The 26,494-nt window shown below is 37.8% G+C and overlaps 1 long non-coding RNA gene across 1 annotated transcript; it reads left to right on the top strand.

The window, feature by feature from the left end:
* Positions 1-7,707: 7,707 nt before the first annotated feature.
* On the top strand, positions 7,708-26,204 carry LOC130458413 (uncharacterized). Its single transcript, XR_008917733.1, has 2 exons — positions 7,708-9,324; positions 9,744-26,204. It is a non-coding gene; the product is annotated as an uncharacterized LOC130458413 (long non-coding RNA).
* The last annotated feature ends 290 nt before the right edge of the window (positions 26,205-26,494 follow it).

Raw genomic sequence — 26,494 nt, 5'->3', positions numbered from 1 at the left:
AAATTACCATATTTTAGATGTGGTCATTGGGAAAAATTGGGAGGTGCCTGGAGATCAGATAATCACAAGGATGGGGAGATAGTTTTACAAATGGATTGCATGTGCTTCAGACGTGGAAAGGTGATGGGGAAGGGTGATGACAGAGGTATAATTCTGAAGCAGCAGTGTTTTAAGTAGCATGCCTCTCCTTGTCTTGTGAAGCAAGGGACATGGAATGATTGATTTTCACTGGAAATGGTTGTGCTATTTTCAGGGAAAATTCTGTTTTCTGTTAAAGAAAGGAGGGAGAAAAATATATTGGTTGAAAAGTTCAAGGATGAGAGAATAGATCATTTTATTCAAGAAACCTTTTCTGAACACATCAACCTTCATAGGAGAGGTTCTTGGTGTGTGTGTGTGTGTGTGTGTGAAAGAGAGAGAGAGAGAGAGACAGATAGACAGACAGACAGACAGACAGACAGAGACAGAGAGAAAGAGTCAGAGAGAGACAGAGACAGAGAGAGAACAAGGTAGACCCAATCTAGTGAAATCCATTGACCCCTTCTTATTTTTAAATACATATAATAAGGTACACAGAATTACAAAGAAAATCAGAAGTTAGTTAAACTAAAGATGTATTTTTCCCCCTTCCAAGTTCATGGATCTCCTGAAATCTATCCATAGGCACCCAGGTTAAGAATCACTGCTTTCTCAAATTCTCCTTGTACTTAGAAAAACAACTGTAATTTAATATCTTTCCATTAGATTGTATGTTTCTTCTAACAATATACCTCTTGAAATAGATTCTCTACTTTGAAACCCTTGCTCTGACTCCCAGATTCAATTTATTTTAGCTCTTTGGATTGAATATGCTGGTCTCTACCTCTGACTGGCTTTTGCTTTTAATTCTCTGCCTTTCTCACGAAGTGGTTTGCCTTCAGGCATGATGATTGCATTAATCGCTACCTTCAGTTACTTTCCCCCATGGGGAATCCTACAAAGTTTTCTCATGGCACCCAAAACACTCAGCTTAGACCAGACCTACTATGAACATATATCATCCTTCAAATGGGGTTTGGAGCCTTCAAATGGAGGGCTGGAAGCCATAGCAACAATTATAGAAGACTTAATAAGGCACTTAAAGAGAAGTTTTCCAATTTCTGGGAAGCAAAACTCCTGGCTGTGGCAGCATTTGGAGTTAGGTGCCTGGCTACCAAAACCACTGAGTTCTGTGGACTCTAACTTGGGCAAACAAAAGCACCTTCAAGGTTTCTGACCCAGTATAATGCCAATAGCCCTCCACAACTAAAGATTTCCTATGACTGCAAAGGTAGCCTTTACAAGATCCTTCTTTCTGAGGCAGGCTGTTAGGTCACCCCTTAATTCATGGAAAATAACTGTGTGGAGGAGTTTTCAGGAGCTCAAGGAGACTTTAGACCAACCTATTAAATCCAAGTTTGCCAATTGTTGGGCCAAGTCTGACTTAGGTTGTTCTGATAAATCAGGCTCAGGATTAGAATGAAAATGAAAAAAAAATTAAGTACCATATGCAAAGTATTGTGTGTATACTGGGGATTAGACAGACAAGTAAGACAATCCTTGGTCTCGAGGAATTCATTCTAATAGGAAGAAGAAACATATTAAGGAGGTTTTAGCTGCAAGTCAGATAAAAACACTCTGATCTTAGGGTTTAGTGGCAAGATAAATAGAAATATATTTTCATTAGTGTAATTTCCAAAATATAAGTTTCTTATTCTAAAGGTTTTTGATGATGCCAAGAACTTTTGTGTTGAGACCTTTTCATTTTTCTGTCTTTTGTACCTATAGTTATTGGGAAAATGGGGACTGCAGGACATGTAGAGCAAGGCAGCTGCCAGGTAGCACATCAACAAGGGCTGCCTCCCAATTATGGCCCTAGTCTAGAAGCAGGGTTAGTGAGGGACAGAAATTCCTGCTGCTGCAGATTGTAATGCTTGGGTTTGACTTCAGCCAGTACCTTGTTAATTTATGTTTATAGCTGGAAAGAAATGTGACACTCACACAGCATTCAAAAGTTCACAAAATGAGATTATTTACTAATAGCATAAACAGAATATTCAAAAGGGATAATAAAGTACTTAGACAAAAGTTCCAACTTCTTATTATCAGGGCAAGGTGGGATGACTGGAAAAGTCTTCAGATAACCACATATAAAGAATCCTGATTTAACACTGATGTGCCTTTTATTCCCTTAAGTAAGCAGCAAGTCGAATCAATAATAGCCAGAGAACACCAGCAAACTGAACTAATGGAGGAAGAACTTGAGCCTTAGCTCCCCTGGCCCAATAAAATTCTAGGAATAATTTTGTCATCCTTCAGAAAAAGACATAGTCTAACCTGAGGGAAACAGGACTCTGTTGTTTGTGATTCTATCATGTCAAGATTCTAGTGTTCACCTGTTCAGAAGTACCAGGTAGTGCTGGTGGTGATTGGGTGGGTGGTCCCTTCTCTGAACGAATTGCATCCTTATATATTAACTGCAAATGTTGGGCAAAAAAGTAGGTTTGGAGACCTAAGATATGGCATTTTTATTCCTCAAACTCTTGGAAACATCTGATATCTGAGCTATCTTCACCAGTAGTTGAGGGGCAGTTATGGAAAATATTATATGCCGCCTCCTGTCTCTCCCTCAGGGTACTGTAAACCTCAAAATTTCTTAGACTTATAAATGTTGGAAATTTCACCATTGGGAAATTTCATACTTGAAAAATTTCCTATTGATAGTGGGTCTTGACTTTTGGAATGTGAATCCCATTGGCATGGGAGGTTCCTTCTCCTTCCCTTCTTAAGATTACTTTAGGACAGAAACCTTTTGCTGAACAATGGAAAGGACTCTGACCTATGCTTAAGCATAGAACAGGAATTTCTTTGAGTCATGATTGATTTTAGAATTGATACAATGGAGATACTTGGAATCAATCTCCACCCTATTCAGTCCTAACAGGATTGAGTAAGGGCTGCAGCCTAGATCAAAATTTAATTATTCCAATCTCTACCCTACTCAGGTTAACAGGATTTAGAAAGGGCTGTAGCAAAGGAGCAAAGATTTAATCATTTGAAAATATGACCTTCAACAGACATGTGCAAAGCCTCTGGGCGGTCCTGGGTTAAGCTAGAGCCTCCATTGGCACAGGGAAATTGATGGACAGTGATTGGTAGATGTGAGAACTGAGGGGAGGCAACTTGGAGGGTTTTCCTTAAAGATGAGGGGGGTCTGAAGACTCGGGGTGGTTGAGGAGTTGATCAGAGTGGTGGCAGTGTACTCTGAGAAGCTTGCTCTGAAGGAAGCTGAAGGTGGGGGCCTCTGAGACTGTTTCTCCATTTTGGTCACGTGAGTAATAGGGACTGATCTTTCTTTGCCCCAGCTATCTAAGGGCTTGGGCCTTTTGGCCCAGCCTAAACAGAAGGGGTATTTAAGCCCTATTCCTTTCTCTCCGTTTTTCTCTCTATCTCTAATTCCTTTCTTCCTCCTATTGTAATTAAACTCCATAAAAGATTGACTGCAAACTTGAGTTTTCATTTAGGAATTACATAGCTGAATTCCTTGGCGACCTTAAATTAATATATATCAGTCTTTTAAAGTGATTTCCTTGTCACAGTACCTTGCTTCCTTAGGTAGGCTATCTTGCCTGGTGGCAAGAGCTATGGACCCCTTCTCTTTTTTAAATTTTTAAACTTTTTTTTTTTCCAGATTACATGTTGATAAATTTTTCAATAATCATTTTCTGACATTTTTCAACCCATGTTTTCTGCCTTCCTCCTGCCCCTCCCTTTTCCCCAAGATGGTAAGTAATATGATATAGATAATACTTATGTTATTGTGCAATACATATTTCACATGTTCATCATGGTGTGAAAGACACATATTGCTCACACTAGAGAACAGTTCATGAAGGAAATAAAGTGAAGAATGGCTACTTCAATCTGCATTCGGACTTCATCAGTTCCTTTTATAGCAGTGGATGGACCTTTTTGTTATGAGTCCCTCTGAGATCACTTCCCATTGATACATGCATTTTGTGCTACAGAGTTTTTTTTGAGTATTATCTCCTCTATTAGAATGTGAGTTCCTTGAGGGCAGGAACTGTGTTTTTGGCTTTCTTTATATCTCCAGTGCTCAGTGCAGTGCCTGGCAAAGCAAAACACTTAATAAAGGCTTGTTTACTAATTATAAAATGGAGTTGGATTTGACTTCCTTTAAGTTTCTTGTACCAAAGCTGTAAATCGATGATCCTGTGAATCAGGAAGGTTTCCTGGCAATGGAATGATAGGCATTAAAAGGAAGGCTTTTATTGACAACTGAGGAATTAACTCAAAGTACTCTGAGATGTGACTTCCTCACAGGGTTTATTTGCATTCTTATGGAGGATTCTAGAGAACTGTAAAACTTTTTAAAACCCAAGAGAATAAAGTTATAATTGAAGTCAGTCATAATCAACAGAGCAAATGTACTGGCTATGGGACTTAACAAGTCTTTCCTTACAAATAATTTTTTGTTTCATTTCTGCAGGCATCATATTCAAAATGGAATTTATATGGTTTTCTAATTTTGTCATCTGTGACTATTAAAACTGGAATATGAACAACTATTGGAAACTTCTCTATGTATTTCAATTTGAAAAGCAGTTCAAAACAGAATTCAATAGAAAGTAAAATCAATAAGCATTCCAATAAAGAGAATGGGGAAAGGAACAAGCATTTAATAAGCCCCTACTATGCACCAGGTAGTCAATAAATATTAAGCACCTACTACTATGTGTTCTAAGAACTTCACAAATATTATCTCATCTGATTCTCATAAGATAGATGCTATTATTCCTATTTTACAGCTGAGGAAACAGGCAAAGGTTAGGTGATTTACTCAGTCACACAGCTAGTACTTGGCTGAGGCTGGATTTGAATTCAAGTCACTTTGACTCTAGGTCCAGCACTCCATCCTGTAATAGCATTCTATGTAGGAAGCTAGGTTGCACAGGCTTGGAGTCAGGAAAACCTGAGTTTAAATATAATCTTAGACACATTAGCTGTGTGATCTTGGGCAAGTCATTTAAACTATTGGCTTCAGTTCCCTCAGCTATAAAATGGGAATGATAATAATAACACTTATCTGCCAGGGTGTTGTAAGGCTCATATGAGATAATTTTAAGGCACTAGGAACAGTGCGTGGGACATAGTTAAGTGTTATATAAATGCTAGCTATTATACTGATTAATTATCCACTGTGCCACTTGGCTGCCCCAATAACTTTTAAGTCCCATCTTAAATTGTTCTCATAAAGTGGTGTTAACAGATATAGCTCATTTTAACAGGCTAAAAAATTTTAATTGTATACAAATTTCATAATTTTCTAGTATTTTGCTATATTTTATTCTTATTTTAGCAATATTTTAAGAAATTATTTGATTGTGGGATTTTAAAAAGCAATTTTATCACTCTTTTTTTAAAATGTTTGCTAAGCTCAATCTTCTCCCAGTCTACAACCAAAATAGAAGTCATTTCCCTATCATTCATAATGCCTTGAACATAGTAGGCACTTAATTGATTGTTGGATTAATTGTATGCTTGTAAGTTGTCTATAACCATTAGTAATTTGATATAGCATAGGCAGATATTGTTGTACATATAATTAAGGAATATTTTCTCTTAATTCTATGAATAATTGGATTACATTTTCCTACTGGTGCATATATTTTGCTCATTAAATAACATGAGCACAAATTTGAATAAGAATAATTATGTAAAGAAGGACACTAAACTGAATAAATCTAAGTTGAAGCACTTTCCCCTAGTTAAAAAGTTATACCACTTATTTTTTAAAATAATTTTTGGTTTTCTTAACTTTCATGATACTACTGAAGAGCAAACTTGTTCTATTACATTATTTGATTACATTCAAATACTTTCCTTCAAACTAACAGTCAATACACTATTTATACTGTCATTAATAAATCAATAAGAATCTCCTTTACAGTTAGACAGAAGAGTAGCAACTTGCTCTATTTAGATACATATTCTCTTATTTCCCCCTCTAAATATTAAACCTTTTAAAAAAGAATTCTTGCTTACCTTCGCTGGAAACCATGTAGGAGACTGTTTATAAATTCTGCAGAGTCAAATGTGTATAGAGATTCTAGCTATGAATGAACTGGAAATAAAATTTTAACTTTCATAACCAGCTTATTACCTGAAATAGAAGGGAAAAAAGGACCCTAAAGTATATATAATTTCTAGTAAGGGATTGAAGGGAGAAGAGAAGGTATTATTGAAAGGTTTTTTTTTTTTTAAATCAACAATTATTTGCTTTGTTGAAATTCAATCCTTCTCACCAAGAGTCACTAGTCCAAAAGAATGGGGGTGAGGGGGGACATTGCCTGACAATTTTCTTTCCCCTGAATACTCCCTGTATTATTTGGGATATTAATTTTGTCCTATTTTTTAAGTCTAAAATTTTAAACTTAAATGAATTTGATACACAACTTAGTATGGCAACAGGATACTGCTTTTGAATTCAATCGAACAAATCAATGATACACCTGTTGAAAGGAAAATGAATCGGAAAGATTAATTGTATAAAAACAACAAATTGGATTGGATAAAACTCCAGAGGTATGTTTTATTAAATACAATAAAAAGCATAAAGGAAACAGTAAGATATGATACAAATCAAGAAAAGACAATTCCCAAAGGAAAAAAAATATATTGACGAGTGCTTACTAATTAGAAAAGCTACAGCTTAAATATTCATCCTCAAGTTTTTACAATACTTAGAGAAATACATAAAATCATTGATTTGCGGCGATCAAAAGATGCCTCATCTCTTGATTTCCCCCCAAACCATCTTCTCTTTGTTTAATGTACACGATCTTTATATTGTTCAACAGAAGTCTTGCAGCAGTATAGTAACTGAGAAAGTCTATTCCAAAAGAAAAACTCTTTAACTTAAGGGCTGCTTAGAATCTGCTGCCTCATTTTCCCAAAAAGTTGCTTAATATTTCAAAATAATCTTTCAAAATTTTATTTCACCTCTTTTTGTACGACGTTCATTTCGTGGCAAAGTAGATCTCCTTCATGAATGACTTTTGAAAATCTTTTTCTCTCCCCACTCCCGCCCCTCCCCCGCCCATTGCACAAGATAACATTAATCAATAAACCTCTGACTCTATTTTAAGTAACGCCAGGTAACATCTTAAAAAGAAACAAAAATACAAGCAGGAAAGGAAGGGTAAATAATACAACATGCACGTCTTTGACTATTTTCTGAGTTCGAAAGAATACTGATAAATATGCATTACACAAACTCCTATTCTTTCATCTTTCTTTTACTACCAAAAAAAAAGTTTTTGTAGTTTATACGTGCCAGTTTTTTAGTTCATCCTTGCTTTCCTTACAACCAAGATGGTAGTAAACAGAATGTGCCGCCTCCTCCTCCTTTTCCCTTCTCCGGTTTAGACCTTTCTCTAATCTCCCGCTTCCCTTTCCCTCCCGCCCCTCTCTTCCTCCACTCCTGCCCCTCCACAACACCTGCTACTCTACTCTCCCTCCTTTTTCCACGCTCGTCGCTTCCCCGCCCGGGTTCTCACGCCCAGCCGGGTTCTTTCCCCACCCTCCTCTTCTTCCAGGCATTGCTGAGGCTGCCTCTATCCCTTTTCGATCCTGGATATGACCTCCCCAAATCCCCATCCCCTACGTTCCCTTTCTTCCTATTCTGCTACTTCAACGTTTCTCCTTTTCTCTTCTCTTGGTCATTCTTCCCGGGTCTCTGGCCAACCCGATTGTGCTCGTCTCCTCCTCTCTCGTCTCCACGCTTCTCTCCTCCCCGTTCCACCCCACCCTACCCCACACGAAGTTCTCTTTTCTCCCAATTCCTCTCCGGGGGAATACTTTTAGCAGCCAGTCCCTGGCCGGCGGGCTCTGATTGGATGCCTTACGATAAGGCCCCGCCCAGCCCCGTGGCACGCGCAAAGAGGGTGGGGAGGAGCTTGAGGAGGGCGCGCGCGCGCTCCCGAGACCCATTAGGCTGAGAGTGGCAGTTGCAGAGGTTTCGGGTTCGAGTGTCGGTGTCCCCCCCGAGGTCTCCGAGATGAGGGACAGCTGTACAGAGCGAGGCTTCTGGGCTGGATGGTGGCGGGGGACGAAGGTTCCTTTTTCTCCCCCAGCCCGCTTCTCTCGCGGTTAGCTTCTTGGGTGCCGGGAGGTGTCCCTGAGGAGGGTCAGGTTTGATTTACAGCCTCCTCCAAGCGGTCCTGAAGCCAAAACCGTGTAGGGAGGACACCCTCCCACCCCCACCTCCTGCTGCCCGCCCGCCCTAGTAGCCCGGATGTCTTTGCCCCCCGTGGTCGGGCTGCAGACTCGATTATCAGCCCCAGCGAGGATCTTCTTAAAGAGACAGCACCACATTTGTGGGCGACCCGGGCCTAGCCTCCCAGAGCCGAGAGAAACCCGAAGCTTACCCCCACCCCACTGCGCAAGGCCATGCCGGGGCGGGAGGAGAGCCAAGCCGACGCATGAGGCCCGGGGGCTTCGGTGAGGCTGTAGACCGAGGGGCCAGCTGGAGACTGACTGAGTCTTCCTCCTTCCACGGGCCAGAGAAAAATGGCCAGTCCGCGAGCGGCGGCGGCCTGGGATTGGCTGAGAGCCTCGTGAATACAGGACATTGTCTCAGTTTCAGTCCGGGTCGCAGCCCCCGCCGGCCCGGGCTCCATTCTAACCCTGAGCAAGATGGGCGAAGAGCTGGGGCAAGAGCCTGGCTGGCATGTGTTGATGTGGGTGTGAGCGCGTATGTATACGCTTATATGCGTGTCAGAGCAATATTCTATCAGACTGACCACTCCTTGAAGATGAGTTATTAACAGTGCCAGAGTTTAAAAAAATAAATAAGGTATTAGCAAATTAAAAAGTGAGTTAAGCATGCTCCAGCAAACCAATAAATATTAAGCGCCTATTGTGTGCAAGGCACACAAGTGCTAAGTGCTGGGGGTACAAGGAAAGGTACAAGTTCTCAAGGAGCTTTTCGATTCAAAAGATTCAGGGTTGGGATGTTTTGTTTTTGTCACTCGACATTACTGGGAAAAAGTGAAAGTTTTTCTCCCACAAAATGGAGTTTAATTTTGAACCAGATTAAGATGCCTCCAAATTAGCACACTTTAGTAACAAAAGTAGACTCCTAAGAACCGAAGGATTTGAAAGTCTAAATTACTGACGTTTCTGTCTCTATAGAGCCCCAAGGAGTGGATTCAACTAAAAACTAAACCAATAAGCTCATTTCAAGGTTTAAAGTTTGCAATTGAGAGTGTAAACCCAGGGAAGGTAAGAACTTGTTTTTGTTTTTGTTTTTGTCTGCTAACGTTTGCAATTGTAAAAGTGTTAGCCTCCGGATGATAGGAACTCCTTTATTTTTTGTTTATATTGATGTTTGCATTAGAGAGAATGTAAGCACCTAGAGGGCAGGAACTCTTTTTTTTTTTTGTCTTTGCATTAATGTTTGCAATTGAGAAGAGTGTAAGCTCTCCGTAGGTAGGTACCCCCCCCTTTTTTTTGTTGTTGTTGTTTGTATCCCCAGGGCCCAACACAGAGGTGGGAATTAAATATTCGTTGATTAACAGGCCTTATTTGAATAAAAATAAAAGAAGATTCATTTAAATAGGTCACTATTTCCATATATCCTTGAGAGACAAGGAAATGGGGAAAATAGAAAAACTACGTTTTAATTTCAAAATGCTTTTCAGGACTTGCAGTATATGATTGAAAAACACCTTCCACCCTTCCCCCCTTTACGGACTGAGAGTGAAGTTCAGAGAAGGTAGGTAGGAAATATAGCCATGGTGTTTTTAAGAAAGCAGATTTGGTATGTACTACTTCAATTTCAGTTCAATTCATCAGACATTAAATACCTACGATGTGCAGAATATTGTTTTGGGTGCAAGACTATATGCTTTACTTACATTCTCATACTAAACTTTATACAGACATTGCATGGGGTGCTTTAGCTAAGATGTGAACCTAGAAATAAAGTATTTTGTGGGCATTCCAACAGTCTCATTGACTTGGATGATATTTTTTCCTTAGGTATTATTATTAAAAAATGATGGAAAATACAAATCCTGGATGTTTTACAAATTTACCCACTGAAATTGAATAAGGAACAAAGGAGGTTTGAAGGAGCAGAAGGATCTCCTTTAAAAAAAAAAAAAGAAAGCATACGGTTCATTTAAGGACTCTACTTTCTAGGAAATAATTTGGGAGAAGAGAAAAATATTAGAAACCCTCATTTGATATAATAGGGGTTACCAATGTGACAAAATCTAATATTAACCTATTTTAAAGCTTGTTAAAAATTATTTTGGAGGGAAGTTGGGTGAAGAGATAGAATGAAATATTAAACAAAAATGACAATTGTCTTCCCCACAAAGGAATCATCATTGTGATTCTGGTTTTCCTTTCAAGTGATTCAGGAATAGGTTATGATGATTTATATGAAAATGCCAAAATTAGTCTTGAAGATTTAAAGGTCATTATGTTCTTTGGTTTCATGACAACTCAATTAGTTTTACTTAGGACAGGGTTTTTTTTTTTTAAGCTATTAAAATTTAGTAATTCAGTAGAGCAAAACGAAAACAGCTTAAGGAAAAAAGGTAACCAGCAATGCAGAATGTAAATGATTTTGCTGATTCAGTTTTGCAAAATTTCTACAGCTTATTGAAAATGGAAACTACAGAGTTGGACCAATTGCACCTTCTCTCACTTGATTAGCTACCTTTAATCATATTTATTTCACATTATATAATAGTTATGTAATAACATTTTAAAACTGTGATAAGCAAAACTTGCTTTGGAATTTAGAAATTAATTATCCTGTTGTCACAGCACCATATATAAACATTTCTGCATTTGTACTGTCACTGGCAACTGACTTTTTTTTTTTAAACCCTTTCCTTCTGTCTTGAAATTAATACCGTGTATTAGTTCCAAGGCAGAAGAGGGGTAAGGGCTAGGCAATGGGGGTCAAGTGACTTGCCTAGGGTCACACAGCTAGGAAGTGTCTGAGGTCACATTTGAACCCAAGACCTCCTGTCTCTGGGCCTGGCACTCAATCCAGTGAGCTACTTAGCTGCCTCCAGGCAACTAAATTTTAATCTAAGTGCTTACTATAATTTAGAATTTCCACTTTTAAAAAGTTTAATATCAAGAATGCCAAAGTCAAGGATCTTGGTCTTTAATTATGGAAGGGGTAAGCAACCTATGGCAAATGTGCCATTGAATGGCAGTTGTGGATTTCTGCCACTCTCTGCCATGTTTTTCCTTTTAGTCTTCTTTCCATCAATTATATTCAGTCATATCCTCCCCATGTGAGGATGCGTTTACACTCAGCCTCTAGACAGTTAATATTTGTGCCTCCTATGTTCCTCTTTGTCCCAGAAGATGGAGCTGATCTAGAAATGCCAGGGGAATCAGAACAATGACATGAACTTGGGATAAAGAATATCAAAATGCCTTTGGGACTGTATTGTTTCCTTGATTATTTCCTACTCCAGATCTGCAGATGCCATTTCCCTGATGGCACTAAAGGCTCTCTTTTGAGTTACCTTAAAATCTTCATGGATAGATTATCCCATTTCATTTGTCAATATTGATGTTCTGATTTTTTTGGGGGGGGGTACTCTTTACCATTTAGCTATTCCGTGTAACACTACAAAAGAACAGTTAGCAAATCTCAAACCAATGAAAAGTATTGCTTTTTTAAATAGCCACTGCATAGATTAGGTAAGCAAAAAATTAGAACCAAAGTGAAATGTTTAGAGTTACTTACAAATTTAATTAATTTCTGATTTGTGGTTCCCATTATCACCGATAACTGAATTAACTAAATCTATGTGACATTTGTGATCAGAGGTCAAGACTGAGCTTTATAAATGAGCGTATAATGGGACTGCATTCCTTAGCTTACATTTATACTTAATACCACTTAAACTAGTAACACCCAGACACTTCTGGGAATTAGTCTGTCCAGTCCCCACAGACATGAATAGAGATAACCATGTTGTTCCTCTTACTCCATAGCATTTGTATTAAGAAAGAAATTCCAGGATTACAACTTCTTACTACTACCACTTATATACTTTCTAATATTCTAAGTTTCAATGTCAAAAATGTTCTAAAAGGAGGAAATATCATTTCCGTGTGTATGTGTGTATGTTTATGTAAGTCAAGAGGTAGTCCAGTCTAGTAGATAGGAGCTGGCCTTAGAATCAGGAAGGACCTGAATTCAAGTCCAGCCCTGGCACATCCTGGCTATGAAATCTTGGATTGTCACTGCATACTCATCCAATTCTAAAACAATTCAAAGCAGGACTCATCTGCATTTGTGAAGTTTTCTCATCTGGAATTCTTTATTCCAATGTATCATAAATCAGTACAAAATAAATCATTAGCTGCTTACACAATCTACTTCTTTTTCCTAAATGCTTTATTATATGTAGCTGTTAAATAACATTAAGCATAAAATTGGCCTTTTCATGTACAATAAATGAAAAATAAGAAAATGGTAATATTTATACAAAACTGGTTAGGGTTATTTTCGTACCAAATTATTAGCAATTCACAGAATTTTTAGCATCTTTTAGTATAATAGAAAAAAGTCATGATGTTTTAATATACCACATCAATCTGAATGTAATAATAACTAGCATTTCTATAGTACCTAATATGTACCAGGCATTGTGTTAAACACATTAAAATATCTCATTTGATCCTCACAACAGCCTTGGAAGTAAGTGATACTATTACTCCTATTTTAAAGTTGAGGAAACTGAGGCAAACAGGTTAAAGTGACTTATCCAGGGTCACATAGCTATTAAGTATCAGGTTAGTTTTTAATTCAGAGCTTCCTGATTCCAGGCCCAGTGCTCTATTAAAACACCTAACTAGGCTGTGCACCTAAAATGTAGATTTTGGGGGGAAGAAAAACAATGTATAGTCATGCAATGAAAAATAATTACAGTGAGCACAATTAATTATAGGTCACACTTTGGTTTTGTATGAGTCATATTGGGAAAAAAGTGTGGCCAATAGCTGATGTCAGAAAGCAACTTTGTAACCAACTTGTAATTATACCATATGTGTATGTGTAAATACATATAATTATTTACTACATAATTGTGCAGAAATAACCTGGGAAGGCCTATGTCTGAAATGGCTTAATGGCCTTACATTAAGGCTTGGAACCATAAACACACACATGCTTTATATCTTCTCATTCATTCTTTTCCTCATTCAGTTTGAAATGATTCTTAATCAATATATTTCACATTAACCAGCTGTGCCTCATTTTATACAGTATCTTTCTGAAAAGGGAGGTATGAATTAACTTTTAGAAATAAAATTACTTTTATATATATTGGAAATGCTACACAAAGGAACCCTAGAATAAATCCTGCTACACTAGGATGTTTAATAAAGTAAATAATGACCTAAGTATCCTTTTGGTAAATCTAGATTTTCATAGATTATGCTTGCTTAAAACAATATAACTGTTTGATACTGTACTATAGTAGACTAGATTTAACTGAGAATGACACAATTTAACTTTCTAGAGTACGTAAGCCTTGTAATAAAGAAAATACTAGTTTTTTCTCTAGGCAATTCTTCAGCCTATATGTTTTCAGTAGTTAAAGAACAGGGAAGACAAACTTCTGCTTTGTTCCTCTCTTCATTTCTCTTAACTGTAGTAGGGAAATGTGCTGTAATTGGTTTTCCACATTTGCCAAGAGTCTGTTTCCTCTTAACATTCAACATATTTAACAGAAGGCTTGTAATAGTTCCAAAAATAATAAAAATGGTCCCAAGAATAAAAATGATAAATATACAACACACTGGTTTTTGTCATGGCTTTGGTTTTGTTATGTTCCTTTAATAATTTTTAGTGCCAAATCGTGTGGTAGAAATAAAAAGGTTTTCCTCACAGTAATAAAACTCAGTAAAGAAATTTAATCAGTTACTTTTATAGTGGTGAAGGCTTATCTACATAGTAGGCAATTACAAGACTGTTAAAGAGCAGTAGTAGTATTCTATAGTGTAGTCCTTTTTAGCTAAATGTAATGTTATGATTAAATTTTATACTGTATATTTAGGAAAAAAGATGAAGCTTATTAGGCTTATATATTAGGCTTATATGGTATTTCTTAGGCATATGGTTCCTTTTTAGCACAGTGTAGAGAAAGACTCCTAAAGCAGATGTCAGAGAATTTAGCATAAATCCCAGTTTTACTAGAGATTACTTCAGTAACTTTGGTCAAAGTTCACTTCTCTGGGCCTCAGTTTGCTCAAGTGTAAAATGAATTGGTTTGACTAGACAATCTTTGAGATACTTGCCTGTTCTAAATCTGTGACCCTAGACATGAAATGTTGAAAATGTTTTCTTCAAAGTCTCCTTCCCTGAGTTTTGTCAAATAGGATTAAAAAAACCCAAACTCCTTACTTTCTATCTTTGTAACAACTCTAAGACAGAAGGACAAGAGCAAGGCTAACAGGGTTAAGTGACTTGCCCAGGATCACACGCAGGAAGTGTCTGAGGCCAAAATTGAATCCAGGTTCTTCTGACTCCAAGCCACCTACTGGAATCATAGGCTTTTTTATTTTTTACTCCACTATTAAAATCCTAAACTCTCCCCGTGCCCCTCAAAAAAGGATTTTAAAAGCACCCAAAATTATAAATCTCATAGTTTGATTATTGGTTGTTTGTATATTTAAGAAATAGGATGCTTTAACTATGGTGGGGAAAAATTATTTTACAGTAGTTAAGGATAATTTGGGTACAGCAGCACTTTGGTGTGTTTAACCCTACTTAAGTTAGCTCAATGAGCTGAGGAGCAAACTGTAAACATTCAGGGACTGTTAATTAACATTCCTTTTAGCTCTTTGGCATTCCCTGGCCAAGTCTACAGAGAAAGATCTACACTTTTAAGGAAGAATTTTTTTCTCATATTATTCAGATAACAATACAACCCTTTATGTTAACTGTGCATATTATCTAGTGGGATACTTCCAAATTGGGGATTCAAATACGACTGATTAAAGTTCTTATTGAACATTAAAGCTAACAAACTTCCTGGCTGACTTTTGGCTCCCTTGTTATTACCAAACTAATGGATAGGCAATTCAGAAATAAAATGGTCATGTTTCCTTCTGCACATACGTGCTATGGAAAATTTTCCTCATGTTTCTCTCAAATTGAAACTTTATTTACCTCGATTAGATTAGCATAATTTCCCACATTGCACAGCTACAATGGAAAGTCAACAAAACATACCCCTCATATATAAATAGCTAAAACTTTAAGTTCAACATAAAAGCTTTTTTCATGGGGTGATTCACAAGTTCCCACAAGACCACCATATTTACCATTTTGGTGAAAGAGGATAAGAAACTAACAATATTGTGAGGCAAGTGGTATTTCAATTCAAGGGCACACTTTGATCAAGAAATTTGATCTAATGCAAGTTATTTTAGATTTTCTCAGGTAGGAAAAACAGAAAGCAAACTGTAATGCAGATCTGACACTAAAAATAAAAAATGAAAGTGCTTATAATGTACAATGTCTATTAAAGATTTTAATGTGTAGTAATTGGGGTTGAGAGCAGCTAGGTGGCACAGTAATAAAGTGCAGGGCTTGGAGTAAGGAAGATTCATTTTTCCAAGTTCAAAATCTGGCCTCAGACACTAGCTGTGTGACCCTGGGCCTGTTACTTAATCCTGTTTGCCTCAGTTTCCTCATCTGTAAAATGAGCCAGAGAAGGAAATGGCAAAGCACTCTATTATTTTTGCAACAAAACCCCAAATGGGTTTACAAATAGTTCTGAAATGACTGAACAGCAACAACAATTGGGGTTTCAATAGAATAGTTTAAAGGAACTGTATGTAGTTTTATTTCTTTGGAACCATACACTAACAAAGTATTGCCTGTAGAGGTCTTTAGATAATTTAACTAAATAAAACATTTCTAATTAGCATTTTGTTAGTATATAAGGCGCTAGAGAAATATATCCTGTTTAAATAAGATCCCATTTATACTATAAGTGCATAAACCCAAAGAAATGTGGTTATTAAAAACAAAACAAATACATGGATAGGGGTGTGTGTGTGTGTATGTGTGTGTGTGTGTGTGTGTGCACATACACACCATTATTTGACTTCCAAATGAGTGTTCTTCCTTTCAAAGCAGATAGAAAAAGCATTAAATAGCTGTTTAACAAATGTGCCAAGCATTGTGCTAAGCTCCTGGAGATTGAAGGTAAAGGCTGACCCATGATACATCCTGAGGGTCTCATTTTGGGATATCTTCCCTTTACATTTGAGAGGATTCACTGGAGACTCTCTCCCTGGGACGATTTTATTGTCTTTTCTATTCTATTGGATATTCTATTCTTTTCTATTCTACCTCACTGAGCATGTTTTCTTCTAACAACCTGTTTATTCTAGTGAGTTAGAAACACTATTTTTAGGATACACTAGAGGAGAATTAACTCCTTTTTAAAATTTTGGGCTTTAGTCAAATTCTTCTGTTTCCTTAAGTCTCCCCCTCCCTCAACATAACTTTTGCTTGTGTAAATGCTTATGTACTTCAGTATAAGCATTATAGTTACTAGGAGAGGTATGGAATTTGCATCCTAAAATACTGGTGCCTGGTAGTTCCTCTATAGAATACTATGGTAGCTCATAAATGTGATCCCACCCCCTTTTAAGCAGACCTAGAATGTTTGCCTTATTGTGGCCTCGGTCCATACAGCTTGTCTGAAATCCTTAGGCATTGCAAGGCCAATGGATAAAATTTGCCCGCTGACTTAGAAATCCCAAGTAATCAACACTAAGTGTTTAATCCCTTTTGGGACCACCATAGCTCTTTGAGCATGTTTTCTTTAAGTTAACCTACTTGTTCCAGTAAGTTGGAAACTCTACTTGAACTGGCTGATGGTGGCAGATCCGTTGGGAGGGAGACACTTCTGGTGCTCTTTGGTAAAGGAATATAGAGGGCATTTTCTTTTTATCCAAGGGAATTGACCGTATATCGTTTAGGGATCCATGGAGAAATTTTGGTGTGCCCTGTGTAGAAAAGTGACACCTAGAAATTGTTTCTGAACTTCACTGGGAAAGCCTGATATGCTGAGGGATCACGGGAGAGTTTTTGCTAAGGATGATTTGATTTCTTTCCTAAAGGATGAGGGAATTACTTCCAAACCTATGTCCATAATTTGTGTAGGGAGAGGTCTACTTGTAAGATTTCTGTAGGGGTTAAGCTTTCCTTCTGATATAAGGAACTTTATTTTATTTCCCTTTTAAAATTAGGCAATGATAAAAAACAACCCACCACCACCTAGTTATTCCCTGGCCTCCTTTGCCCCCTGTCCCCCTGTGCTTCTGACTTTTTTTTTTTAAACCCTTACCTTCTGTCTTGGAGTCAATACTGTGTATTGGCTCCAAGGCAGAAGAATGGTAAGGGCTAGGCAATGGGGGTCAAGTGACTTGCCCAGGGTCACACAGCTGGGAAGTGTCTGAGGCCAAATTTGAACCCAGGACCTCCCGTCTCTAGGCCTGGCTCTCAATCCACTGAGCTACCCAGCTGCTCCCACTGACTTTCTTTACAGTTAACATCATGCCTTGCCTATAGCTTAGTCTGTACTTTTACCCTGCACCTGAGGCCTCTTCATCCTGGAACATCCTTTTGACATGCCAGACGTGTTATCCCATGGGTGAGTTCCTCCCATTACCTCCTTTTTAGAGGATGGGTTCAGGCCAGCCAACCTTCATATCCCTATAATCTGTGCTTCTGACTTTCAGGATTTCAGTACCAACAACTCCTATTCTCATCTCATCCCCTCCCCTCTCCCTCCCCCTCCTCTTTTCAGCTCTCTTTTGTGTGTGGTCACTGCTGCCCCACCCCCACTGGAAGGTAAGCCCAAACTACAGGAGGCCAGGGGCTTGGTTTTTGTTTGAATTTGTTTTCCCAGCACCTACCACAGTGCCTGGAATGGAGTGAGTGAACAATGCTTGTTACCTACCTACTTGTGTGTGAGTCAAGAGTAGAGGGACCCCTTAGTGAGAAAAGGAGAGAGCTTAGTGGCCCACAATAATCCCAGGGCCAGTTCTGTTGTGGTACTTGGTATCCAACAGGGCAGAACAGAGAGGCCCTTTCATTGGAGCAGGTGCAGATCCCAGCTCTCCTGACTCCCTATGGAAGATATTGTAATGCCCCGCTTTTCCTGGGAAGATCTCAGTTGAAATCCCAACCTTTCTGAGACTCAATATTCTCATTGGTAAAATGAGGATAAAAATGGCTGTAGTACCTAATTTACAGGACTTCATGAGATAGTGTGTATAAAGCTCTTTTCAAACTTTAAGTCACTATTTTCACTAAAATCAGTTCTCTTAAATGGATCCTTACTGCTACATGGCATTCACTTTATAATTCCCTTATGAAAAGTCAACATTTCCTCCAGCAGCCATCCCAAATCTATCTTTTCTCTTGAACTTCCTTCTTTATTCTTTACCTTTCCCTCTCAGCAGAGTTCTTTTCCAACTGAAATTAGAGGCTGTCTGCCATGTGTTCCTCTTACCTCATGGCTCTCTACCCCTCTCAGTTTTACCTTATGGTCCACTTTCTGAGGTGGCTCTTCTCATGGCCAAGGTCAACTCTCCTACTCTTATTGATCCTTTCATTTTCATTTTCTCAAGTGAGCATAGCACCTCCCTTGAGCAACCTGAATGTTCTTTGTCAACTTGGAATTCTCCTTATGCACTGCTTCCTTCTACAAGACCAAAAACATGCACAGATGCTCATCAACCTTTACACATCTTTCCTTTGACCTTGCTGGCCTCCTGAGCTATCATTCTATGTCAGTTCTCTCTTTCTCGGCCTAATTCCTAGAAGGAGTTGACTGCACTGGTTGCCAACATTTCCTCACTCCTATTCACTTCTTAGTCTTTTACAGTCTGGTCTCTGACCCCATCATCAACTATACCTTCTCTAAAGTTGTCAGTGATCTCAACTGCTAAGATGGTGGTGAGTCATCGTATTTGAACTCAATGAAGCTTTTGTCACTATTGACTACTTGGAGCCTCTGGCTTCCAAGACACCACTCTGTCATGGATGACCCCACAGGCATCTGATTCCCCTGATGAATCATTGGTTGTCCACATTTAAGCCTCTGTTCTGGTCAGTTTCCCTCCATAATTTCTTCTGATAACCTCATTTGGATTCCATGGACTCAATTATGATCTCAACACAGATGACTTGCAAATTATCTATCCAATCCTAAACTCCACTCAGAGCTCCAAACTCCTATTGAGTCCGTATATGGACTTCAATCAACTACTTGCTGGATATTACCAATCCCATTGCCAACTCATACTCATTAGGTTCAAAACAATTCATGATCTCCCACTTAAAACCCCATTGTCTCCAAAGTACTCTATTTTTGCTGAGGGACCAGCACCATTTCAGTTTTATAGGTTTACAACCTTGGAATCATCTTTAACTCTCCTTCCTCAAACCTCCCTTCCCCCTGACCTCATACAGTTAGCTGCCAAATCTTATCAATTCTCTTACCACACTATATCTCATATCCATTTTCTTCCCTCCAATTACATGACCACTAACCTAATTTAGGCCTTTATTACCAAGAAGTCATGTCTGTTTCTATTCAGCACTCCATCCACTAGAACACACTGCCTGTAGTTGGATAGACCGCCTAAATTTGTAGAAAGTAAAAGGATGAGAAAATAAGACTCAATGAACTATAATAATAGTAGAATTAGAGACTTTGCACAAAAAGAACAGCAGGTTCTACTACCTGACCCAGTTCTGAGTGGTCATCAAGGCAAAGGCGTGGATCAGAAAGGTAACAGAAATAGGGAAAACAGAAAGTTCCCAAAGCAGTGGAAGGAGTAGATGGGGAAAAAACAAAGGAAAATGCAGAAGGTAAGGGAAAGAGGAAGCTCTGAAAATGTTAAGAGTACTATTTGTCAATTTTCCTGTGATAGTAGAGGATATTAAGGCCTAGAGAAAGAAAAATCCTCTGCAGAGTCTGTGAAGGAGAATAGATCATGGAACCAATCAAAGGACAATTTATCTTTAGGACAAGGTTAAAAGAAGTCAACTAGAGGTCTCCTGCTGGGGTAGGAATTACATTGTGGAAAACAAAGTCACTGTGACTTTGATAAAAAAATTTTTAAGTGATTGAGCTGACAGGGATGAACAAATAATGAAGTAGGAAATTTAATGATTTACTGTATTTAAATAATTCTTTTACCTTTTGTAATCTACTTAAAGGTCAAAATAATAATGGAGGAAACTGAAGGTGTTGTATTAAATGTGGAAGATAAAAATTAACCCAGAGAAAGAAAAATAGGGACAAAATCTGACTAAAGCAAAAGTTAGAACCACAAAGTTTTCCCAAGGTTTAAGTAAAGAAAAATGTACTAAAATTATTTCCCCTTAAGATACTATTAAAAACTGAACATTTAGGAGGCAGCTAGGTGGATTGAAAGCCATGGCTAGAGATGTGGGAGCTTGGTGTGTGGCAGTCCTGAGTTCAAATCTGGTATCAAATATTTCCTAACTGTGTGACCCTGGGCAAGTCACCCCCCCACACACACAACCCCCCCATTGCCTAGCCCATATCATTCTTCTGCCTTGGAGCCAATACAGAGTATTGATTCAAAGTCGGCAGATAAGGGTTTTTAAAAAATGAAATATTTAGAGATAAAAATAACTTCTTGTAAGGCTAAAAGCATATCAGATCTGAATAAAAGCTACTTCCAAAACAAATAGCAATATCACATTTTTATGCTAACAATTCACTTTTTAAGGTTTTGACAGTTTTAAATATAATTTTGGTGAATAAAGAAGTATCAAGTTTTTGACACAAGGCCTATTAAATTTTTAGATTAAGAAAGGGTAATAAGTGGGGGAATACAGAATTAGAGACACTTGACACTAATAAATACAATATAAAATATTTGCAAGAATTTTATTGCAAAGACCAGTGATGATATGGCAAAATGTCATATGGAGTCTCAAACCATGTTAAAATAAAGGCAATCTTCTGAAAAACTCAAAAGAAATAATGAAATGAGTTCAAAGATAAGACATTTGTCCTGTGAGCCTGAATCAAGGAAAATCCAGAGATAAGAGTAGGGTAAATAAACATTTAGATAGTATCTACTCCGTGCCAACTACTGTGTTAAGCAGTTTACAAATATGATTCCATTTTTTGATCCTCACAACAACCCTGAGTTAGGTGCTGTGGTTATCCTCATTTTATATTTGAAGAAAGTAAGGCATAGGATAAGCAATTTACCCTGAGTCACACAGTTCAGTCTGGATTTGAACCCAGGTCTTTTTCACTCTAGGACCAGTGATCTATATATACCATCACTCAGCTGACTTAGAGCCAGACCCGAGTCTTGAATCCTGCCTCAATAACTACTTGTGTGAGGCCTGACAAGTACCTTCAGTTTCTTCTTCAGTAAACTAGAGGAAATAATAGCAGCAACTTGATTAACTGCCTATTGACAGGTACCCACTGGGATCAAATGAGATAACATACATCAGCCACTTTGTACACATAAAAGCATTGTATAAATGTAAGGAAGCCAAGCGATTCATGTAGTTTTCTGGATCAAACATGGGCAATGCACCTTGGGATAAGAAAATACGTTCTATATTTAAAAAACATTATGGCTCTTGATTAAGGAATACAATAAAGAAAATAGTGGTATCAAATATCTTCATTTTTTTCCTGACATTAAAATTCAAGGGTGAGAGGTTAACGAGGAAAAGCCTCCGGGAAAAGGTGGCACTTTAGCTGAGTCCTAAAGGATGCCAAGAAATAAATTAGATGGTTAGGGAAGTTCTATCTCTGACATTCTGTGAATTGACTTCTTTCTGTTGTCAGTCTGTTGTTCATGATCTCTATTGCTATGTCTTGTTATAGTCATTTTTGGTACATATTTTTTCTTGTTCCATGTCTTCATGGGCTAGAAAACTGGGGTGCCATCCTGGAAATGACATTTTGGGACTGCTACTATGACCACAAGTAGGATTTAGAACTTGAGTCCCTAGAAGGCATTTAATGTGACTCCCTCTTTTTACAAAACTTGAGGCCATAAATAGCTAAATTGATTTACCCAACATCTCACAGATCCAAAATAGCAGAGCTGTTTTGAGAGAGACAGTTCAAAAGATTTAGGAAGGCTGATAGACTAGGGTTCAAACTGAAGAGGATAGACTGGGAAATCCTTGAGAGCAAGAACGGCTTTTTGCCTTTCTTTGTAACCAGAGCATGTAAAAGTGCTAGATACAAAGTATGAAGTTGAAAAATGTTGACCAATCTCAAGGATTTATTTTTTTTAATAGTAAAAATAGATAATGGATTGAAAATTTAAAAGAGTTGAATTTTTACTTACACATCATGCATATGCATGTAAGCAAGAGGTAAATGTGACACCTCTTAAAATTCCAAGATGATTAAAATTTCCAAACACCAGATTTTGTTTTATAGGAATCAGCGACAGGCTGCCATTCTATTTAAAGATGGTAGGATCTAAGTCACTTGTACCTGCTAAGGTACAAGGTAAGCAATTGGCTGGCATTACTAAAACAGATTGGCTTCATCAGCATTGTTTATAACAGTTTACAAAGTGTTAAAATCTGTGCTAAGACCTAAGATATTAGTTCTGTTTTTTAGAAAATCCACAAATTCTTCTGTCATCATATTTCTATAAAGCCATCAAATGCCATGACTAAGTGGGCAAAATGCCAAAGTCTTTTTCACACACACAAAAAATACTTGCTCATAACATCTTTTGTCTTTTTGTAAAATTTGAGCATTAAGCCAGAGACAGGATGAACTTGGGGTGTTTTTTTTTTCTTCTCAAGGAACTATTGGTTCTCTAAATAAACTCTCATTACAAGTGTTGCTGCTGCTGTATAGCTTTAGATGTTGAGGCTGAAAAGAGTGTCAAGATATATTCTTTTTTTTTAAACCCTTACCTTCTGTCTTGGAGCCAATACACAGTATTGACTCCAAGGCATTAGAGTGGTAAGGGCTAGGCCATGGGGGTCAAGTGACTTGCCCAGGGTCACATAGCTGGGAAGTGTCTGAGGCCAGATTTGAACCTAGGACCTCCCATCTCTGGGTCTGACTCTCAATCCACTGAGCTACCCAGCTGCCCCCTCAAGATATATTCTTTCAGCACTCTGCTATCAGAAAGGTTGAATGAACCAATGTTGCATTGGTCCAACAACACTTTGGCTATGATTGTATTTTAAGGGTATTGAGATCTACATTCTCTTTTAAGGTTCCTGTCCTTTCTGCACTCTTCTATCTTCTATCCTATACTTTTCCCTAGAGGTGGACTGAAGTTCATAAGATAGCTTCTATACCCCTATAATGTAATATGGTTTCACATGGGACTAACTATATAAAGCCATGTAACTTCACTGTGGTACATAAAGGCCTTGATAAGGTTTTGGGCCATTACATAGATCAGTCAACAAGAATTAATTAAGCACTAGGCACTGTGCTAAGCACTAGGGATCCAAAGAAAAGTAAAAGACAGTCTTTGCTGTTACAGAGTGCAGTCTAATAAACATCATGTAAACAAATACATACAAACAAGAAATAATGGGGATGTTTCAGATATTTAACAAAGACTAGCTTTAAGGGGGAGTCAGTAACAGTTTCTTGTAGTAGGTGGGATTTTACACCTATCAGATTGCCCAATATGGCAGCAAAGAAAATTGACAAATGTTGGAGATGTGGCAAAGTTGGGACATTAATTCACTGCTGGTGGAGTTGTGAACTGGCCCAACCATTGTGGAGGACAATTTGGAACTATGTGCAAAGGCCTATAAAATAGTGCCTACCCTTTGATCCAGTAATACCACTATTAAGTCTGTATCCCAGAGACTTACTTGTGCAAAAATACTTATAGCTGCTTTTTTTGTGGAGGCAAAGAATTGGAAATTAAAGGGATGTTCATCAATTGGGGAATGGCTGAACAAACTGTGGTAAAGGACGGTGATGGAATACTATTGAGCTGTAGTAAATTATGAACAGGAAGATTTCAGAAAGAGCTGGAAAGACCTTCATTGATTGATGCAGAGAGAAATAAACAGAATGTTGTCTACCCCATTCTCTATTTACCCTCCTTTCCCCCAGCTCAGACTAGTTTTCTCTTGAAGAGATAGCAGGCATAAGGGAATGTTCTAGTTTGCTGACAAAATTCTTTAACATATTACTAAAAAAGATGGCTAGCGAATTTCTAAAAAAAAGGAAGCAGTGATCAAAAAAAGTCTGCATAGCTTGATCAAAGACAGATACTAAACTAACCTTGGTAGGAGAAAGCTATAATCTAACACTATTTTAATAAAGAATTTGAAAAGGTTACTCATAGTATTCTTTTGGAAAAGGCAGGGAGAGATGTTTTCTAAAGAGATGTCATTAACAGTTATTGTCAACCTGAAATGTCTCCAGTGGAGAATAAGTCTAGGAATTATGCTTGGCCCCGTGTTAAATTTTGTTTTATCATTTATTTGGGCAAAAAAGCCTAATTGGGATACTTACCAAATTTTTGGATGCTGCAAAGACAGAAAGGAAAGCCAGTATAGTGGTATGTAAAAAAAGATCATGACAATCTAGAAAACTGGGCCAAATTTATTGATTGAATTATCAGTCTCTTATTGGGTTAAAAAAATTGAGCACAAAAATTTAAAAAACAAGCAAGCATAAGATGGAGTAGCATAGGGTATGGTTAAACAACACATTGTCTTGGGAAAGATTTGGGGATTTTTGTGGACTTTCAAGCCAAGTACGATTATTCAAATAAGCACTATATTTGGAGTCAGGAAGACCCAAATTCAAAACCAGCCCCAGAAATTACCTAGATGTATGGCCATGGTCACAGCCTTTAACCTGTTTGACAACGAAGAGGGAAATACCATCCTAGTTTCTTCCCCCCTAGAAAAACCCATGGACAGAGGTTCACAGGGTTATGGAAGAAATGGAAACAACTGAAATGACTGAAGAGCAACATGAATGCTGTTGATGTCATCTTGGGTTGTATTACGTGGTACAGGTTCCAGTAATAAGATGATGCTGATGTTGTACTATACATGAGGCAGGCTACTTCTTACGGCTTTTGTTTAGTTCTGGGCACCATATTCCAGGTCTGTTAAGGGCCTCCAATTCAAGGAAATAGATAAGTTCAACCTAGAGGAAAGTGGGGGTGGGAGGGGTAGGACAGACATGATAGCTTTCTTCTTGTATTTGAAGGACTTTTATGTGAAGACAATTTAGATTTGTTCTATTTGGATCCAGAGAGTGGAACTAGGAATGGCGTTAGTTCAAGTTATGTTCTTTGCACGTTTGGTGCCTTTTTCTATATTTCCTTGCTCTGTAAAATAAGGGATTTGTACCAGATGGGCTCTGAAGTTTCTTTCAGCTCTAAATGGATCATCTTAAAAATAGTTGAAGTTTTGCCGTTTTATCAAGTTTAAATCTATTCCTTTTCATCTTTTCTCTTTCACTTATTTTATTCCTATAACCTCATTCTACATGCCAGGCCTATGAATATTTTGAAGTCAGAAACCATACCATATAATTCTTTGGGTCTTCTTCTCCAGGTTAAGCATCCTCTAATTCACTTTACATGTCATGGCCTTTTATCCTGTCATCATCCTGTTCATACCACTCTGGTCTTTGTTATCTATGTCTTTTTATTGATCACTGCCCTATTTTTCCTCTTAAAAAGAAACATTTGAGTTGCTACACAGTGTATTCCTATTAAAGGTAGAAAAGCAGTCTATGTAAGCTTATAAGTTATCATGAGGCTCTTTGAATTATCTTCTAAATGAATTTCTGCTAAAGCCCAGAGAAAATGTTAAAGTTTCCCATGTGATTTCTAACACTTAAAAAAAAAAAGGTTTCAAACAATGATACATGTATTTATCCAGTGGAATTGATTGCCAGCTCCAAGGGAGGATGGGGGAAGGAAAAAACCACAAATCATGTAACCATAGGGAAAAAATTCTAGAAATAATTTATTTTAAAAAAATCACCCTTTAGGTGATCCACTTTCACATCCATGAAAATATGCAATGGCCTATGATTCCCTGGTCTAAAAACAAAAACGGATATAGACCTAAAAATGATTAAAAAAGAAGCCCTATAGTGCTTAAGGAAGGGTATTTGTGTGTATTTACTTTAAGTAAACATTTGTATTATTTTAGTTTTTTCTAAGAAATTTTAGGGATCCCTGGATGAGGAATGGCATTAGTGAAAAAGATCAGACAATATAATATAGTTTATGTTGAAGAGAATTTTGTGGGACCAATGAGATTTGTTCCTTACAAATCTTTTTGTTTGAAGCACTTTTGGTGGTGGTAAGGAATAAACTGTCCCCATACCTGATACTCATATTG

Source organism: Monodelphis domestica, chromosome 3 (assembly GCF_027887165.1).
Source record: "Monodelphis domestica isolate mMonDom1 chromosome 3, mMonDom1.pri, whole genome shotgun sequence".
NCBI classification, from domain to species: Eukaryota; Metazoa; Chordata; class Mammalia; order Didelphimorphia; family Didelphidae; genus Monodelphis; species Monodelphis domestica.
This window is presented reverse-complemented; position numbering and strand designations above follow the sequence as displayed.